Consider the following 19,982-nt stretch of genomic DNA (forward strand, 5'->3'; position numbering starts at 1 on the left):
TTGTGTTATTGATCTTGATGGAGAAGTCAGGAGAGGGGGCACGGGCTGGGGGGATACTAAGAGCTCAGTTTTAGAAAGATTGAGTTTGAGGAAGTGGAGTGACATCCATGCCGATATCACTTAGTAGGCTAGTAAGGCGAGAGGAGACTGAAGGGGTGAGGTGAGGGGTAGAAAGCTAGATTTGTGTGATCAGCATAGATCAGTCCCTAACCCTCAAGGAGTGTACAATCTAAGGTCCCTAACTCACATACATACAGATACTAGGACCAATACATAAAGGTGACAGGTTCTGTTCAGAAATTTGGGAAAGGGGGTACACAAAATACAGGGGCACAGGGACGAGGATTATGAGTGACAAACTGAAGACTGCAGGAAAATAATTAGAAAACTTGAAAATCGTACCCCGTGGATTCAGACAATTTTTAATTAGATTAAAAAATAAATTGCAAAATAGTGTATATAAATGACAAAAATCAACAAAAATAGGTTTTCTTATGAATGATACATAAAAACATGTTGCCTGAAGCTGATGGTTTGGCTGATGGCCAGAGACATGTTCTATGAGCTAACAAATTGAACAATTAACAGAAGTGTAAACATGACGTTCCTGCCAGTAATCCGCCGCTGACATCTCTTCCACCAATCATTACCGTTTAGGAAGCGGCAGACAATGAAAAGCTCAAACAGAGCAGAACATCGCCAGACCGAGATTACTCCAAATCTCTAATTGTTTTAATTCAAGTGGACAACTTCAGTGGAATGAAACGCATTGCTCTCCGTTTTTTTGTCTTCAGTTATATCTAAGCAGCAATAGTGTGGCGAGTCACTGAGAATTTCCTACAATAATCCAGCAGAAAGTCTGGGGGAGCCCAAAGAACATCTTTGGGGGGGATTCTGATGTCACCATTCCAAGAGACTTGTCTGACATATGGGCTTCTACAAAATGGTTGCTTCCTTCATCACTAGTTTTAAAGTGGACCGGTCTTTAACTTGACAAGTTTGCAGAATAAATTCCCGGCATGTTGCAACAAACAGGAACAGTATCATTTTTCAGAAAAACTCCACTTTTATCATTAACCCCTTGGCGCCTGTGCCTCCCGGCCCTTTAAGGGGTTTGTGACCCCGGGAGGAAGGGCGGGGTTTAGGGTCATGTGACTGCTGCAATTGGCTGTCATAGTGGTTACATGATCGGAAAGGTGCCGCAAGGTATCATAAGTAGTGATCAGGACCTTTAAATACCTTGTAGTTAATTCAGAAGATTGGCTATATTCGTTTTACCATGTTAATTCATTATTTTGGGCAATTGCTTGAGCTGATTGAATGATATTGACTGGAGCAACAAAAGTAATGAGTGAAACAAAATTAATTTTGGATTAATGTATGTTATGATCCGGAGGTTCTGATTCCACCTCCATCCAACCCAAACACAATGAATGGGATTTAATTTATTTTACTTTTATACCTTACTGTATTTACTGCAATATGCTTTCATTTCATATTTAGTGCATTTTTTATAACAATGGAAAATATTAATGCAAAAAGAATCGGCCGATTATTCAAGAGTCAAAGATTACCGTGCTGCTCATTCAAATAAAACAAAAAGATCCCAATTAATTTAGATCATTCGTTACGTCCGTTATGCTTCAAACATTAACAAAAGTCCCAAACTATCACATCCTGTCATCCACATGAAACTGATGATTGGGTAGTTTTCCTTATAATTTATTTTGGATTCCTTGAAATTTATTACTATTGCGATCCAGAGATTCGGATGCATCTGAATTTCTAAATAACAAACTTTTGTCCAAATTTCGATTTAGAACAAAACAAATTGCACATGTCTAATTGCAGGCAGTGGTTCTAAAAATGTATTTATTGGATTCACAGATAAAAAGACACTTTTAGCAGGGTGGAGGGGTTCCTTTTTTTTTCTTCTGCCTGTGTCATCCTGTCCCTGTGACAACCAGTTGATCTATTCATGCCCTGATGTCACAGGGTAAGGAGGTGAGGGGAGATCTCCCCAGTGGGGTTACAGGCAGAAAAAAAACCTTATAACTGCTCTCCTCTCTGGCCAGCACTATAAAAATATTCGCCTGGGGTTCAGTTTCAGATATTCATCGTCAAACCAACTCAGACAGTAAAATGTTTAACCCTAATCTGTCCAGTTCTGCCACAAAATAATCACTTTCTATGCAGCATAACCCATATGGAAGAAAAATATATTTGAAATATATTTTAAAAATATTCTTCCCAAATATATTTGAAATGCTACAATTTTGACCATATTCAATATATTTTAAAATATATTTAAATATCGATCGATCGATCGATCGATCGATCGATCTATCTATCTATCTATCTATCTATCTATCTACCTACCTACCTATCTAACTATCTATCTATCTATCTATCTATCTATCTCTATCTATCTATCTATCTATATATACAGTTGCAAGAAAAAGTATGTGAACCCCTTGGGATTACGTGGAGTTTTGCATGAATTGGGCATAAAATGTGCTCTGAACGTCATCTAAGTCACAACAATAGAAGAACACAGTCTGCTGAACATAATACTACACAAACATTAGATGTTGTCATGGTTTAATTGCACATAACATGTAAACATTCACAGTGCAGGGAGGAAAAAGTATGTGAACCTTTGGACTTAATAACTGGTTGACCCTCCTTTGGCAGCAATAACCTCAACCAAACGTTTCCTGTAGTTGCAGATCAGACCTGCACAAGAATCTGAAGTCATTTTGGACCACTCCTCTTCACAAAACTGTTTCAGTGTAGCAATATTCTTGGGATGTCTGGTGTGAATGGCTCTCTTAAGATCATGCCACAGCATTTCAATCGGGTTGAGGTCAGGACTCTGACTGGGCCACTCCAGAAGGCGTATTCTGTGCTGTTGCAGCCATTGTTTTGTTGAATTACTTGTATGCTTTGGGTCATTGTCCTGTTGCATCACCCATCCTCTGCGGAGCTTCAGTTGGCGGACAGATGGTCGTACGTTTTCCTGCAAAATGTCTTGATAAACTCTGGAATTCATTTTCCCATCAATGACAACAATCCGTCCAGGCCCTGAGGCAGCAAAGCAGCCCCAAACCATGATGCTCCCTCCGCCATGTTTTGCAGTGGGGATGAGGTTTTGATGTTGGTGTGCTGTGCCTTTTTTTCTCCACACATAGTGTTGTGTGTTCTTCCCAAACAACTCAATCTTGGTTTCATCTGTCCACAGTATATTCTGCCAGTAGTGCTGTGGAACATCCAGGTGCTCTTTTGCAAACTTCAAACGTGCTGCAATATTCTTTTTGGACAGCAATGGCTTCCTCCGTGGTGTCCTCCCATGTACTCCATTCTTGTTTCATGTTTTCCTTATTGTAGATGTGTCAACAAAAATGTTAGCATGTGCCAGAGATTTCTGTAGGTCTTTAGCTGACACTCTGAGATTCTTCTTTACCTCATGCAGCATTCTGCGCTGTGCTCTTGCAGTCATTTTTACAGGACGACCACGCCTAGGGAGAGTAGCAACAGTGCAAAACTTTCTCCATTTGTAGACAGTCTGTCTTACCGTGGACACATGAACATCAAGGCTTTTGGAGATACTTTTGTAACCCTTTCCAGCTTCATGCAAGTCAACAATTCTTGATGGTAGGTCTTCTGAGAGCTCTTTTCTGCGAGGCATGGTTCACATCAGACAGTGCTTCTTGAAACCAGTAAACCCAAAACAGGTGTGTGTTTTTTAAGGGCAGGACAGCTGTCAGCAACACATCCAATATCATCACACTGATTGGAGTCAAGGTTGGCTCACTCCTGGCTCCAATTAGCTCTGGGAGAAGTCATTAAGCTAGGGCCTCACATACTTTTTCCTCCCTGCACTGTGAATGTTTACATGTTATGTGCAATTAAACCATGGCAACATCTAATGTTTGTGTAGTATTATGTTCAGCAGACTGTGTTCTTCTATTGTTGTGACTTAGATGACTTTCAGAGCACATTTTATGCCCAATTCATGCAAAACTCCACATAATCCCAAGGGGTTCACATACTTTTTCTTGCAACTGTACATATATATATATATATATATATATATATATATATATATATATATACTGCATGTTGAAATGCATTTTTATTACAAAATATATGAAAAATATTTCTAAAAATACATTTCAAATATACTGTACGTCTTTAAAAATACAAATCTACATTTTTGGAATGCATTTACAAATATATGTAAAACAATATATGTTAAAATGACTTTTTTTATATGTTAAAAATAATCTGAAGAATATATTTAAAAAATATATATTTTTAAACATATAAAAAAGTCATTTTAACATATCTTTTACATATATTTGTAAATGCATTCCGAAAATGAAGATTTGTATTTTTAAAGACAAACAGTATATTTGAAATGTATTTTTAAAAACATCTTTCATATATTTTGTAATAAAAACACATTTCAACATGCAGTGTGTATATATATATATATATATATATATACATATATATATATATATATATATTTATTGAAACATATTTTGAAATATATTGATTATGGCCAACATTGTAGCATTTCAAATATATGGCAATATATTTGGGAAGAATATTTTTGAAATATATTTCAAATATATTTTTCTACCATGTGGGAAATAACATTATGTAGGACTTTAAGTAAGGATAAGGATTAGGGGACCCCCCCCCCCACCCCCCACTGTTTTCCTAACATTTTAATTGTTGGCAATTGTTTGTTTATATTAAACTGTCACCATTACATTGTTTACATTCAGCTCTCATCCATTGTCAAGCATGTGGCGGCTAGCTTGCCGACCCACTCTTTGACAACCAGCTGGTTGTAAAGGACAAGGCAGTCGCAGCTCCATAAAAAGGCTCCTAGGTTCCTAAACACTTTTTCCAAAAGCTCCTAAACACTGCAAAAATGCAAGCAATAAATGCTATTACAAGCATTTTTTATCCAGCATTTTTTCTAGCAGTTTTGAAGCTGCTAGTGTGCAAGGAGCCTAAAGAATCTCATAAAAAAAATTACATAGACTGTCATGGGTGATCTGAAAATGCTAGGTTCCTGGCTGCTTCTGGGTTTGGTACTTTCTCAGCCACTGGCCCAGAACAGGCATGCAATCTGTAAAGCAACCACTCCTGAACTGGTCATTTTTCCTGGTCACTGACAAAGAAAGCACTGAGAGGAATTAGAGATATAGAAAGGTACAAAGGGATATTTTAGCATACAAATAGTACCCAATAACCCATGAATACAGGTATCATAATTGTTTTTTTTCACATAAGAGGGTTCTTTGTCATTCCTTTTAAAGACCAAAAACAGACCTACCACAACATCATTATTATATATCACAGATAATACTGATTTTCATGCAATGCGTTTCTACGAACAATGACCATCTTTAGAAGGGAACATATGTAATACCTCTATTAAGAATAAATGTATAAAAATGTGAAAATACACTGATCAGCCATAACTTTATGGCCACTGACAGGATAAGTGAATAACATTGATTATCTCATTACAATGGTATCTGAAAGTCAGTGCGATATATAATAAGTAAACATGCTGTCCCTGAAGTTGATTTGTTTAAAGCAGAAAAATTGGTTTTGCAGTTTGTTGTATATGGGGCGGAGTACCTCAGTGGTGTATTTAGGGTTTTTTGCTGCCCTAGGCAACACAAAAATCAGACCTCGCCTACCCCATCCCCACGGCAGAGAGAGAGCCTTACACCGACCAACACCAGAACCCCCCCACCATGGAGAGAGCCTGACAGTGACCGTGACCAACAACACCCCTGCCCCATCCCCCCCACCCTTCCACTAACACCCCCCCTCCCCACAGTGACAGAGAGAAAGACACTCACTTTAACAGCTCTGGACATCCCTGGCAATGACAGTTGGGCTCTGAATGCACCATCAAGCAGCCCCCAACCTATCTCGTATCCCACCTGGTCCCCATGCCGCATATGTCCCTTCTTCCAAAAAATGCCGCCCTAGGCAAATGCCTTGTTTGCCTTGTGGTATACGCCCCTGTTGTACCTGCAGTTAGGGGACCTATGCTTAATATTTTTTTTTTGTATCTCTTTCTAACTAGTGCTTTTCACATAAAACTACTAAACTAAACATATGTAATAAACTTAGTTATTCGATAATCTGGAAAAAAGAATAGATAAAGATGAATGGTAATTAGAAACATGAAAATAATATATATTTGCAATTAAAGGATATATGAACCCAAAAACAAAAATTTAATATACTGCAGGTTATTATTTTATATTATTATACAGGATTTCTATAGCGCCAACAGTTTGCGCAGCACTTTACAAAATGAAGGTAGGCATTACAGTTACAATACAATTTGGTACAAGAGGAAACAGAGGACCCTGCTTGTTAGAGCTTACAATCTAGCAGATCCCTCCCCTTATATTCTTTAGTTCTTTATATTCTTTTTTACAGGCTTAAAACATTTTCTGCAAGTACAGACAAACACCTGTTGATCCTTCCAGAAATTCATTATCTTTTGTCACCTACTGTTCACTGAACTGAATTCTCAAACAATGTTATCAGCCCTCCCACATATATTCTGTGAAGTAGATAAGCCCTCCTTCCTATGTCATAGAGATTAGGGAGGTAAGAGGTGTTTGTAGTCCAAACCATGAGTGCAGACAAGGGTGACAACACTGCTGTCCGATACAGTATAGTGTGTTGTCATCCTAGGACAGGAAACATGTTACTGGCAGAATCTTCAGGTAAAAATAAAGTAACAAAGACCTTGGGAAAAAAAGAAAACTAATGGGCCCAACACCTCTAATGGCTGTAAGCTGCAAAAAATTACATTTTTGTGATTACAATAAAAAATGTTAATTACAATAAAAAATGTCTCCAAACAGGAAAGAGTTCAGGCTTAAAGTGCCCAGATCCCACCTACAAGGATACATCTATCAGAGCTGCACTCAAGTACAATGTGTATCAATTAAAAAATAAAATAAAATCTGCTATAAAAATGTCAGGTGAGGGCGATCTGTCCTGAGCCCACTCTACAGTAAAGCACGGATTTCCCCCATGTCTGTCACTTTAATTGCTGCAATCAGTCATTTGTAATATGGCAATCCAGACCTAAAATACCAAAAAATATTGCTCATCTTATCACAGAACAGAAAGTTCATTCTTGAACCATTCAAGGCCGCCAGAAAAGCTCAGCACAGAACAGGAAACTTGAATATTGTGACAATCCCTCAGCCATAGACAAACACTGTAACAACTTGTAACCTGACAAGAGCCAAAAGGCAATTAACCATTAACATGTCAAAATGATTAAAATAGAGGCAAGCACTAATATTATTTGTATACAGAATATAATATTTATTCAAACTGTACAATTATACCACTAACAATTTAGATGCTATATACTGCATATATAATACACACACAAATATATATATATATATATATATATATATATAATATTGCTTAAAGTGGTTGTACACCTCAGACATGAAATATGAGTAAAGCATATCCCTCTATAGTCTGTACTTGTCTCAATTAAGAGCACTAATGCCATTTATGTCTGCTGCTATCCGAGTGTCTTCTGACAAGTTTTCCTGACACCAAGAGAAAAATGGTGACAGGGGAAGGACTTCCAGCAGATTGACAGCCTCAGCTCTGTTCCTGTGAGCTGTGTGGAGAGGAGTGTGTCTCTTCCATCCAATCAGCTATCACTGAGTGTGCAGTGTGTAATTTGAACTCCCCCCCTTTTTTCTGAACTCTGAGACAAGCTTTATAAATTATGCACTTTGAACAGGTGTAGAGAAGAAAGGGCTGCAGATAAACAGTTACAATATACTGTATGTAGGAGGATTTGTTTAATCTCTGTGCCTCACCTGAGGCCAATCACTTCACTGGGTGTATGTAAAAGTTTACAACCACTTTAATAAACATTTACCAGATTGCCATGTTAGTTCACACATGGGCATTTGTAGACTAGAAGTAGTTTTTGAAAGCAGTTCAAAAATAGAAAACACAGCACAGTTTAACAGATTTTAACAAAACGCAACAAAGAGACTTCCTGTACACGCTTCTATGCATTGGGCCTTTGATTAACATTGATCGCCTGAGCTGAATGCCTGTGTGTACCTGGCCATACTCTGACAGTAACCATGATCAGTGATATCAACATGTCAGCCAGGTTCTGTTAGTGGAAGGGTCTGGAAGGTAATGTAAAGAGCACAAGGAAGACTGCAGGACTGATCTGTCAATTAAACAGTCAGAGCTCCCAGAAAATTCTGAGCTGAGTATTAGTGGGGGAGATGAAAACAGACAGGTAAGGGTGGAAAGATATTGACACGCATACTGCAATCTACAAGCTGCAACTCTTGGGGGTCTGCAGTCTACAATGCGGCACTCCTGAGGCCTCGATCTACACCAGCCTTTCTCAACCGGGGTGCCTTGAGGTTTCCTCAGGGGTGCCTTGGCAACTGCCCAAAACTTGTATACAGCCAGTCGGTGAAACAAGCCTGCCTTTTAGATAAACAGAGTCACAGGTTATCATTGTGCACCATTACGACTTTATAGCTGCCGGAGTCCTAACAACCAATGACATCATCAGTTGATAAGGAGGATGTCAGCTGCCTGCACAGCATCCTAGTATGACCCTCCCCCGCCCCTCTATCAGTGCTGGGGTCACATTAGCTCATTGATGGAGAAAAACTGAGGGAGAAGAGAAACACTGAAATACTAGTCAGCAGGGGCAGACTGACCATTTGGAAACTCGGGCACTGCCCGAGGGCCTGGGGTCAGTAGGGGGCCCCATGAGATGCCCCTGGTACCTTTTTCTTAGGCTTTTTTGAGTTTGGGCAAGGACACAGGGGCCCCATGATCCCCTATTGCCCTGGGGCCCCATGAGTTGTCTGTCCACCCCTGCTAGTCAGTACCAGTGTGCAAAAGTGTATTTGCTTTGGAAGAATAAATCACCTCCAATGTTGGGTGTCCTACATGTGTGGATGTTGCTGTGTTATATAAAACTATTAGAATAGTTTTCACATTTTAGAAGGCGGTGTCTCAAGACTGTCCATAATTTTAAAGGGTGCCTTGAATGAAAAAAGGTTGAGAAACACTGATCTACACACATATTGCAATCTATAATCTGGAACTCTTGGGGGCCTACAATTTACTTACATACTGCATTATCTAATCCAGAACTTCTGGGAGCTCACAATCTACACAGATACCGCAGTCTATAACCTTGTGCTACTGGGATTCTTCAACCTACACAGATACTGCAAGCTACTGAAAATACCGGCACTCCTGGAGGTCTCCATGCTACACATATACTGCAATCTTTAAACTGGCACAACTGGGGGTCTTCACACTACACACATTCCAGAAGCTATATACTGGCACTCATTTTTGGGGTCTCAAATCTACATACATACTACAATCTATAATCCGGATGTCCTGGAGACCTGCAAACTACATACATACTGCAATCTATACTCTAGAAGCCATAGGGTCCCCAATATACATACATACTGTGGGTATAGGATTGTGTATATGGGATTGTATCATTTTTTCTCCTTTTTATTGGTTGAACTAGATGGAATTGTGTCTTTTTTCAACCAGACTATGTAAAATTATGTACTGCAATCTATAATCTGAAGTCCTGTGGTTCCCAATCTACACACATACTGAAATCTATAATCTGAAGTTCTGTGGCCCCCAATCTACATACATACTGCTAACTATCATTCAGCACTGACTGACAACTCATGGGGCCCCCGGGCAATAGGGGATCATGGGGCCCCTGTGTCCTTGCCCAAACTCAAAAAAGCCTATGAAAAAGGTACCAGGGGCATCTCATGGGGCCCCCTACTGACCCTGGGCCCTCGGGCAGTGCCCGAGTTTCCAATTGGTCAGTCCACCCCTGTTCAGCGCTGCTGGGGGCCTGCAATCTACACACACTGCAATCTATAATCCAGAACTCTGGGGGTCCCCAATCTACACACATAGTGCAATCTATAATCTGAAGTCCTGTGGTCCCCAATCTACATACGTACTGCAATCTATCATTTGGCACTCCTGGGGGTCTCCAAACTACATAAATACTGCAATCTATAATCCAAAACTCTGGGGTCTAGCATCTACACACATCCTGCAATCTATAATCCAGAACTCTGGGGTCTCCCATCTACACACATCCTGAAATCTAAAATCCAGAACTCTGGGGTCTCCAATCCATACACATCCTGCAATCTATAATCTGAAATCCTATGGTCCCCAATTTACGCACATCCTGCAATCTATAATCCAGAACACTGAGGGTCTCCAATCTACACACATCCTGCAATCTATAATCTGAAATTCTATGGTCCCCAATCTACACACACTCTACAATCTATAATCTGAAATCCTATGGTCCCCAATCTTCATACATCCTGCAATCTATAATCCAGAACTCTGGGGGTCTCCAATCTACATATATCCTGCAATCTATAATCCAGAACTCTGGGGGTCTCCAATCTACACACATCCTGCAATCTATAATCTGGAAATCCTGTGGTTCCAAATCTACACACATCCTGCAGTCTATAATCTGAAATCCTGTGGTTCCAAATCTACACACATCCTGCAGTCTATAATCTGGAAGTCCTGTGGTTCCTAATCTACACACATCCTGAAATCTATAATCTGCAAATTCTGTGGTTCCCAATCTACATACATACTGCAATCTATCATTCGGCACTACTGGGGGTCTCCAATCTCCACACATCCTTCAATCTATAATCTGGAAGTCCTGTGGTCCCCAATCTACACACATCCCACACATGACGCTTGGATACAGATTCAGATCTGCTCGGCTTTACCTTTCGGAGGCCTCCAGGTGGGGGTCAGTCTCTGGGGGTCTCTATCACACACTGAGCTCTGGATTGCCGGCTCTGATACAGAGAGGGTGGGCTTCACATAGGACAGGGAAATCTCCAGGTGGGGGTCAATCTCTGGGGGTCTCTGGAAGACGTTGCGAGCTGTGGCTGGAAGTATTTTTAGCCGCTGAGATCAGTTGCTGCTGCTCCTCTCAGACTCCTCTCTCCACTTATTTGGAGTTGTAAGAATGCAGAGCCGGCAGGAAACTGGACATGCAGCAGATGGGGGATCTTGAACTGGGGTGTCCCCCATACAATGCATCACATGTACTGTATAAGTATGTCTGATGGTTGCATGTACATTACATACATGTGGCATGATCCTTGTTTGTGACATTTCTCTGTACTATTGGGTGATAATTATGATCATGTGACTGAGGTTATTTTTGCCTGAATTAATGCATCCAGAGGAAAACATGACAGTCACCAACACATGTGACATCCCCTTTATTTGCTCTGATATGATACATATGTATATGTGGTATGGAACATGTACATGTACAGAATGATTAGAATGATCCTTATACGATTAGAATTACTCTATACATTTATGGCACAGCTTCCTACAAACAACATACATACCAAACATATGTGACAGCTGTCTATATAGTACATGTATCAGCCACTCTGAACATACCGTACATATGAGACAAATGGTGTTGAAATCTGTTCATACATGTAATATGTTATATAATCTAGACACAACTGGAGACACTTGTAAAAAGCAATAATTCTAACATGTAACAATTCATATATCATATACTGTATGTAAATATGTTGATAGATTATACAGTATATGTAACATGCTCACACATATACAATATATCATACCTGCTATCTCATATACAGTGCTGAGAGCACCCTCCGCCTGCAAACTATAATCCTACAATGACAGTGCCCTCTGCTGTACAGACAGCACCCTGCACTCTTGATATCCAGTACTGGCAGCTATTTGCACAATTGTATGTTGCACTGACAGCGCCCTCTATCTTCACGCTTCTATCCTGCACTGACAGCGTCCTCTATCTGCACACCTGTATCCTGCACTGACAGCGCCCTCTATTTGCACACCTCTATCCTGCACAGACAGCACCCCCTATCTGCACATTTGTATCCTGCACTGATAGCACCCTCCATCTGCACACCTGTATCCTGCACTGACAACACCCCCTATCTGCACATTTGTATCCTGCACTGACAGCGCCCTCTATTTGCACACCTCTATCCTGCACAGACAACACCCCCTATCTGCACATTTGTATCCTGCACTGACAGTGCCCTCAGTCTGCAAACCTGCATCCTGCACTGACAGCGCCCTCTATCTGCACACATGTATCCTGCACTGACAGCACTCTATGTGCATACCTTTATTCTGAACTGACAGCACTCTCTATCTGCACATCTGTAAGCTGCACTGACAACACCTTCTATCTACTCACCTTTATCTTGCACTGACAGCACCCTCTGTCTGCACACCTGTATTCTGCACTGACAGTGCCCTCTGTCTGCAAACCTGCATCCTGCACTGACAGCACCCTTTATCTCTACATGTGTATCCTGCACTGACAACACTCTATGTGCATACCTTTATTCTGCACTGACAGCACTCTCTATCTGCACATCTGTAAGCTGCACTGACAACACCTTCTATCTACTCACCTTTATCTTGCACTGACAGCACCCTCTGTCTGCACACCTGTATTCTGCACTGACAGTGCCCTCTGTCTGCAAACCTGCATCCTGCACTGACAGCACCCTTTATCTCTACATGTGTATCCTGCACTGACAACACTCTATGTGCATACCTTTATTCTGCACTGACAACACTCTATGTGCATACCTTTATTCTGCACTGACAGCACTCTCTATCTGCACATCTGTAAGCTGCACTGACAACACCTTCTTTCTACTCACTTTTATCCTGCATTGACAGCACCCTGTCTGCAAACTTGTATCCTGCACTGACAGCTCCCTCTATCTGCACACTTGTATCCTGCACTGACAGCTCCCTCTATCTGCACACCTGTATTTGCTTGCCTCTATCCTGCACTGACAGTGCCGTTTATCTGCACGCCTATATCTTGCACTCTTGACACTCTCTATCTGCACCCCTGTATCCTGCACTGACAGCGCCCTCAATCTGCACACCTGTATCCTGCACTGACAGCACTCTCTATGTGCAAATCTGTATCCTGCACTGACAACACCTTCTATCTGCACATCTGTAAGCTGCACTGACAATACCTTCTATCTACACACCTCTATCCTGCACTGACAGCACCCTCTGTGTGCAAACCTGTATCATGCACTGATAACACCCTCTGTCTGCACATCTCTATCCTGCACTGATAGCGCCCCCTATCTGCACACTTGTATCCTGCACTGACAACGCCCTCTATCTGCACATCTAAATCTTGCACTGACAGCGCCCTCTATCTGCACATCTATATCTTACACTGACAGAGCCCTTTATCTGCATACCTTTATGCCCTTTGATGCCCAAATGGATGCCTTCAGGAATATAAATAATTGATGAAGATTGGGGTTCTTCCACAGAGAGGTATAAAGGGGCCACTAATTAGGTGATGTGTTATAAAGAACTTGGGTCCTATTCCATGCTTTAATTGTGGTTTTCATGGGTCGAGTAAGACAGCAGAGAGCATGGCATCCTCTATGCCAGTGGTGGGCAACCTTTTTTTTCAACTGAGCCAAATCTCGCCAAAACCATGATTGAAATTTATTTTGAGAGCCACATTTTTAAAACTGAAAATACATCTCCCATATAGTAATTCATCCCCCATAGTAATTCATCCCCCATAGTGTAATTCATCCCCCATAGTGTAATTCATCCCCCATAGTAATTCATCCCCCATAGTAATTCATCCCCCATATAGTAATTCATCCCCCATATAGTAATTCATCCTCCATATAGTAATTCATCCCCCATATAGTAATTCATCCCCCATAGCAATTCATCCCCCGTATAGTATTTCATCCCTCGTATAGTATTTCATCCCCCGTATAGTATTTCATCCCCCGTATAGTATTTCATCCCCCATATAGTATTTCATCCCCCATATAGTATTTCATCCCTCATATAGTATTTCATCCCCCCAATATAGTAATTCATCCCTCATATAGTATTTCATCCCTCATATAGTATTTCATCCCCCCATATAGTATTTCATCCCTCATATAGTATTTCATCCCCCCATATAGTATTTCATCCCTCATATAGTATTTCATCCCTCATATAGTAATTCATCCCTCATATAGTATTTCATCCCCCCATATAGTAATTCATCCCTCATATAGTATTTCATCCCCCCATATAGTATTTCATCCCCCCATATAGTATTTCATCCCTCATATAGTAATTCATCCCTCATATAGTATTTCATCCCCCCATATAGTATTTCATCCCCCCATATAGTATTTCATCCCCCCATATAGTATTTCATCCCTCATATAGTAATTCATCCCTCATATAGTATTTCATCCCTCATATAGTATTTCATCCCTCATATAGTATTTCATCCCCCATATAGTATTTCATCCCCCCATATAGTATTTCATCCCCTCATATAGTATTTCATCCCTCATATAGTATTTCATCCCCCCATATAGTATTTCATCCCTCATACAGTAATTCATCCCTCATATAGTAATTCATCCCCCATATAGTATTTCATCCCTCATACAGTAATTCATCCCTCATATAGTAATTCATCCCTGATATAGTAATTCATCCCCCATATAGTATTTCATCCCCCCATATAGTATTTCATCCCTCATAAAGTAATTCATCCCTCATATAGTATTTCATCCCCCACAGTACTATTCCCCCCCCCCCCTTCTAGTAAGCCAAGTCCCCCGTGTCAATTCACTTACCTTTTGCGTTCCTCTCGCTGTCTTCCCGCGCCGTTCGGGTCTTCAGGGCGGACTGTGAGAGGAGCCTAGCTCCCCTCCCCTCACGTTCGGCACGCTGCCCCGCCTACACACATCCTGACAGCCACATCCGCAAGCCGGATTAAAAGGTCCGCGCGGACTTTTGGGGCTGCCAACCGAGAGGAGGCAGGGGAGCGGCCGACCGAGAGGAGGGAGGGGAGCAGGCGCCCGGCACACAGAAGAGCCGCATTAGACTGGGTAAAGAGCCGCATGTGGCTCGCGAGCCGCGGCTTGCCGACCACTGCTCTATGCCAATTACGGGCATGTAAAAGCTGGCTGGCTAAAAAATATTAAAAAGAATTAGGACGGGCCAACCCACCCAAACTGAGTGATTGCTTCAGTATTGTGAAGCTAAGTCTGAGAGGTCTATTTCTCCACAGGAAAGAGAAAATGTATGCATCTAGTTGTTCAAAAGGGATAAAAGGATCCACACAGGGGAATTGCTTAGTACATATAAGAAAAGGGGAAGCAGTTTATTTTTAATTAAATAAATTAGTCTTACCTATAAGAAATAATTGCAAAAACCTCCATGGTTTAAATTTAATTTTGGTAAGGGACAGAAGAGATGAAAAATGTAAGGGCACAAACTCCGCCAGGTTACTGGATACCTGGATGCTCAAATATTTGATCTGCCTTACCTACTGAATAGGAAAAGCCTTATCTTGCTCCTGAAAAGAAATCAGGTCTATTGGAAGAATTTTCGATTTTTCACAGTTAATCTTTAAGTCACAGTAAACTGAAAACGCCTCCAGAGTGAACCAATCCATGGTGGAAGGAAAGAAAACTGCACAATCTATGGCCGGCCTTAACGTCTTAGAAAAAACAATAGCATGTCGTCTATGTATAGCATGACTTTTTCCTCCAGCTTATTAACATAAGACCCTTCACTGCAGGATTCGATCTACCCAGTCTCTGATTTTTAATATGCAAAAAAAAAAGAAATTATCTTTAAATGTCTTTCCTAAATTACAAATACAACAAGCCAATGTGTTTTGGTGTCTATTATGTGATGTCTGGATTGATAGGATAAGGGATGCAACTAATATGATAAAAGTGAGACGTTTTAGCAGTCAGCTAAAGATATTAAAGAACTAAATCCGGACACTGGGCTCCTACTTCAGGTACAATGAATTTGTGGCTGCAGAGAATTTGGTGAGACCTCAGTGCAGCTCTGTGAGCCTGAATACTCCAATAATTGCCCTTCCCCAGTGAAAAAAGGACATGATTATGCCTATAACTACCCAGCCCCAGTGTACAATGAAACATAAATACCCCAATAATTGCCCTTCCCCATCAGGGCCACAAACAGCCCACTGTTCAGCAATGCCATCGATCTCAGTGTTAATGAACATGGCCCTCTGCACTGCACTACTTCTATTTATGGTTGACTCAATGGCACAGATAACCAGGGGTGCTGGGTAATATTCACCACCTTACCAGACCTTCGAATGTCATTAGTAAACAATTACAATAGTTTTTTTTCATCTGATAAATTACAGTTATTTGTGCTTATCTATTGTCACTGCTACACACCTGTCTTGTTATTTAGTTCTTTGTATTTGTTCAGAAAATATTGGATATAACATCAAGCAATCACCCCGCACACTATAAAAAAAACAACGTCATACCTCATAATAATCACAAATTAGAAATGACTGTTTGAACATCTATCACACATAACTATTACAAGGGATAGAATAAGAAATGTTCCACCTTATCAATAATTAATTTCATCAGATTAAACTTCAGATCACATCTGAACAAATAACTGATATATTTTATGAAGTAACTAAAGAAAAAAAAACCTACAAAGCAAGGAACATAAATCATACAATCCCACTGCAGTGTGTGTACAGTCACTCATACTGTGTGGAGCAACTTTTCCTATATGGTTACTTTCAAATTGAACTCCAGGCAGTGTAGGGATGGGGAGGACCAGTCTGTGTATAGAGCAGTACAGGGATGGAGAGGACCAGTCTGTGTATAGAGCAGTACAGGGATGGAGAGGACCAGTCTATTGAATAGAGCAGTACAGGGATGGAGAGGACCAGTCTGTGTATAGAGCAGTACAGGGATGGAGAGGACCAGTCTGTGTATAGAGCAGTACAGGGATGGAGAGGACCAGTCTGTGTATAGAGCAGTACAGGGATGGAGAGGACCAGTCTATTATATAGAGCAGTACAGGGATGGAGAGGACCAGTCTATTGCTTAGAGCAGTACAGGGATGGAGAGGACCAGTCTGTGTATACAGAAGTACATGGATGGAGAGGACCAGTCTGTGTATAGAGCAGTACAGTGATGGAGAGGACCAGACTGTATATAGAGCAGTACAGGGATGGAGAGGACCAGTCTGTGTATAGAGCAGTACATGGATGGAGAGGACCAGTCTGTGTATAGAGCAGTACAGGGATGGAGAGGACCAGTCTGTGTATAGAGCAGCACAGGGATGGAGAGGACCAGTCTGTGTATAGAGCAGCACAGGGATGGAGAGGACCAGTCTGTGTATAGAGCAGCACAGTGATGGAGAGGACCAGTCTGTGTATAGAGCAGTACAGGGATGGAGAGGACCAGTCTGTGTATAGAGCAGTACAGGGATGGAGAGGACCAGTCTGTGTATAGAGCAGTACATGGATGGAGAGGACCAGTCTATTATATAGAGCAGTACAGGGATGGAGAGGACTAGTCTATTATATAAAGCAGTACAGGGATGGCGAGGACCAGTATGTTATATAGAGCAGTACAGGGATGAAGAGGACTAGTCTGTGTATAGAGCAGTACATGGATGGAGAGGACCAGTCTATTATATAGAGAAGTACAGGGATAGAGAGTACCAGTCTATTATATAAAGCAGTACAGGGATGGCGAGGACCAGTATGTTATATAGAGCAGTCAAGGCATGGATAGGACCAGTCTGTGTATAGAGCAGTACAGGGATGGAGAGGACCAGTCTATTATATAGAGCAGTACAGGGATGGAGAGGACCAGTCTGTTATATAGAGCAGTACAGGGATGGAGAGGACCAGTCTGTTATATAGAGCAGTACAGGGATGGAGAGGACCGGTCTGTTATATAGAGTAGTACAGGGATGGCAAGGACCAGTCTGTTATATAGAGTAGTACAGGGATGGAGAGGACCAGTCTGTTATATAGAGTAGTAAAGGGATGGAGAGGACCAGTCTGTGTATAGAGCAGTACAGGGATGTAGAGTACCAGTCTGTTATATAGAGCAGTACAGGGATGGAGAGGACCAGTCTGTGTATAGAGCAGTACAGGGATGGAGAGGACCAGTCTGTGTATAGAGCAGTACAGGGATGGAGAGGACCAGTCTGTTATATAGAGTAGTACAGGGATGGAGAGGACCAGTCTGTTATATAGAGCAGTACAGGGATGGAGAGGACCGGTCTGTTATATAGAGCAGTACAGGGATGGAGAGGACCAGTCTGTTATATAGAGTAGTACAGGGATGGAGAGGACCAGTCTGTGTATACAGCAAGGCAGAGATGGAAAGGTCAGATTTGTCCATCCATTTGTGCAATTGTTACAGCTCATAGTGCCTTAATACAGTACCCACCCTCAACCACCATCACTTTCACTGCGCCCAATACTTACAGTTCAGGTGAGCCCTGTGATGAGAGAGATGTGTGGAAATGCAGTAGTATGAATTCCAGCAGAGGGAGAATAAGTGACTGCAGGCAGTGCAGAGCTCCTGTATGGATGCCATGTATAGGGGGATGGGGCTCTGCATGAAAAGAGATGTGAGCAGTGAGGGAGAATCTACAGTCAGCACAAAGGCAGAAACTGAGGAGGGGGGACACAGGAACAGAGGAAGAGAGAGATACTTATATATCTTCTACATGGACTTGCCCCTATTCTCCTTTATATTAAATTTACCCCTGATCATGTTCCTGGGCTGGCCTCCTATCCCTTTATATTATCACTTACACCTTTTATTGTCCCTGGACTCACCTCCTATCCTCTTTATATTAACCCCTGCCTCCCCCAAAATTATTATTATTATTATACAGGATTTGTATAGTTCCAACAGTTTGTTCAGCGCTTTACAATATAACGGGAGACAATACAGCAACAAAATATTTCAATACAAGAGGGCCCTGCTCCTTGGAGCTTACAATCTAGGAGATTACCTGTACATGTACCTGTACTCACCTCCTATCCCCTTTATATTATCCCATACCCCCAAATTGTACCTGAATACATTTCCCATCCCCTTGATATTATCCCATACCCCAAAAAATTGTACCTGAACTCACCTCCTATCCCCTTTATATTATCTCTTACCCCCAAAATGTACCTGAACTCCCTTCCTATCCCCTTTATATTATACCTTACCCCCCAAATGTTCCTGGACTCACCTCTTATGCCTTATATATGTTATCCCTTTCCCTCCAAAATGTACGTGAACTCACCTCCTATTCCCTTTATATTATCCCTTACCCCCCAAACTGTTCCTGAATTCACCTCCCATCCTATTTATATTATTCCTTACCCCCCAAAATGTACGTGAACTCACCTTCTATTCCCTTTATATTATCCCTTACCCCCCCCCCCCCCAAAATGTACCTGAACTCACCTCCTACCCACATGGAAGAAAAATATATTTGAAATGTATTTTAAAAATATTCTTCCCAAATATGTTGACATATAATTGAAATGCTACAATTTTGGCCATATTCAATATATTTATATATATATATATATATATATATATATATATATATATATATATATACATACACACACACACTGCATGTTGAAATGTGTTTTTATTACAAAATATATGAAAAGAATTTTTAAAAAATACTGTGTCTTTAAAAATGCAAATCTACATTTTTAAAAATATAGTTTTTTTAAATATATTCTTCAGATTTTTTTAACATATAAAAAAGTAATTTTAACATATATTTTTACATATATTTGTAAATGCATTCCAAAAACGAAGATTTGTATTATTAAAGTCAAACAGTATATCTGAAATGTATTTTTAAACATATTTTTCATATTTTTTTTTAATAAAAAAGCATTTCAGCATGCAGTAGGTATGTATATATATATATATATATATATATATATA

At 40.8% G+C, this 19,982-nt stretch overlaps 1 protein-coding gene across 6 annotated transcripts in view; it reads right to left on the reverse strand.

The window, feature by feature from the left end:
- The window catches only part of ABCC9 (ATP binding cassette subfamily C member 9), a 125,202-nt gene extending 106,565 nt beyond the window's left edge, over positions 1-18,637 (reverse strand). For 2 of the 6 annotated variants that reach the window (XM_089689133.1, XM_089689130.1), the window contains exon 1: positions 10,887-11,091. The gene's annotated coding sequence lies outside the window, so the exon portion shown is untranslated. Of the gene's footprint in view, positions 1-10,886; positions 11,094-18,499 lie in introns of those variants that run through there. The other 4 variants (XM_089689132.1, XM_089689135.1, XM_089689131.1 and 1 more) reach the window with 4 other exon arrangements.
- Between the last annotated feature and the right edge of the window lie 1,345 nt (positions 18,638-19,982).

This window comes from Staurois parvus, unplaced genomic scaffold (assembly GCF_062004578.1).
Source record: "Staurois parvus isolate SC_StPar_1 unplaced genomic scaffold, SC_StPar_1.0 ptg000469l, whole genome shotgun sequence".
NCBI lineage: Eukaryota > Metazoa > Chordata > Amphibia > Anura > Ranidae > Staurois > Staurois parvus.